A 2,233-nucleotide genomic window follows, 5' to 3' on the forward strand; every position below is an offset into this window, starting at 1 on the left:
TCCAACTATCTTAAAAAATATTTATATTATGTATTTATCTAATTAATCTTCCTTCTTCTCTCTTTCATATGCCTTCTATTATCCTTCTATAATTCCTATTATTCTACTTATATTAGAACTTCTACAATTTCAAAATATAAAATCCTTTGTAATTCTAATCTCTTTTTTTAAAAAAAATTTAACACCGTATTAAGTCTATTATAAATTTAGATTTCTGTTTTTTTAATTTTTTTTATAAACATTAATTAAATATATATGTTATAAAATTTTTAATTGATCACGTCAAATTAATAATGTTTTTCCAAATGAAAAAATCAATTAAAAAAGTTTGTGTTTATTTTTTAAATTGCCAAAGGGGATGATTTTAAAATAAAGTATGATGTTAATTCAATTAGAATTAGCTTGAGCTATCTAATATTTAATCTAAACTCTCTTCATTGCAACAATATTATTACAGGAAAAATCATATGATTATTTTAGAACTTGACTTAACATAATAAATTAAGGAAAAGTTAGTCCCCAAGTTTTTTTTTTTATTATTATTATTTTTATAACTATTATTAGTCCCCAAGCTTTGAATAATATATTGGTGTGGTCCTTAAATTCTAAAAATGTACATTTTTAGTTTGGATTTTTAAGAATAAGTGCATTTGGTCTATAAATTTTTAAAATGTAATTTTTTAATCCCTAAATTTTTAAGAATAGGTTTAAAAATGTCCTTGAAGTATTTTTTTTAATAATGATATGATATTTAAAATTATGAAATATTTTTAAAAAATAATTGTAGAGAGAAGAATTAATTTTTTTTTTAAATTGTTTTTCTCATTTAAAATGTCATAAAGTTATTTAAAATAATGATAACATTTTATTTTAGAGAACTTCTAAACCTATTCTAAAACTTCGGGGCTAAAAAAATTCATATTGAAAACTTAAAAGACCAAATGCACCCATTCTTAAAAACTTTACTAGTAAAAGTTATATTTTGAAGGTCTAAGAGACCAAACACATGAAGGAATGAAATTTCATAGCAAGTGTGAACGCAGTCAGTGTAATTCATACTAAGAAACATATAAACCATAGATGATTATTGGATATAAAAATGAGTAGAAGAACCCAGGTTCCAAATGAATGAAAACATGACTGAATTGGGGTCCTGGTCACTCTTCGGGATGGAATGGAAGAAGGGAGGAGATTCTCGAACGAGGAAAAGGATCTAATGACTTCGAAAGAATTGAACGAGGAGCCATATGAGGTGAAAATCTCACGTACGGTTTTGTTGAGTGAACGAGGATCCATGGTAGTTAATGTAAATCTCATTTACATTAATCCTCCACTTGATGTATCTCATACACCATACCGATCATATCATATATAATCGAAATACCTCTTGTAAATTTGAACATTTCAAACCAACACCAAGAACTGATCCTCAACTTGAATCCATTGAACTATCAAGGGGGGACCTTATGGGCTTGAAGCTCCAACGGTACGTGAATAACTGAACTCTTTAGTCACGGGATCCATCATCCGTTAACTGTCAAACACTTCACTAAATATCAAGAATTGAACTCTCCTTACCATAGATATATTATGTGTCCATCTTAACCAATCAACAGTGCGACAACCCTTCACAGATTGCTCATAAGTATAGATCGGGCAATGACCGTTATGCCCCTGTAGTTACATCTAACTCCTTAAGTGCAACTGAATCCTCTAATGAACATAAGTCATAGTCCTACTATGACTGAGTCCTTTCTTCTAAAGATAAGTTGTGTCCACTATATTCAAGCCTCGAAATCGGCCCTTAAAGGAGCAAGCTATCTACTTACCCCTACTTCGGGGAATGAGTGAATTTCATCTTGTGTAAGTGAGTTTTCAGCTCCTAGATCAGACAAGTCTCAAAAAGATAGGCATGTTGAGTTGGCAATCTGGCCACTCTCACCCATACTAATCAAAGGATCGCCTTCAAAGGCAGGAGTTTCCAAAACACTCAGGATTGAGGCCGTGTCACCTATGGTCGTTTAGGTTAGATGTAAGTCTCCAGTATCAACGACGTTATGTACAGAGTCTAGTCATCCGTAGTGTCATCAGGATCAGGTATCCCACCTTAATCCTTATACTACAGACCTATTTAGATTATCACTTAAGGCATGATCCACTTGTATATCACATATACATGCTTAAGTTTACATAAGATAACCATGGAGCTTTGTTTATTGGATATGAGTAAATG

This window comes from Benincasa hispida, chromosome 7, assembly GCF_009727055.1.
Source record: "Benincasa hispida cultivar B227 chromosome 7, ASM972705v1, whole genome shotgun sequence".
NCBI lineage: Eukaryota > Viridiplantae > Streptophyta > Magnoliopsida > Cucurbitales > Cucurbitaceae > Benincasa > Benincasa hispida.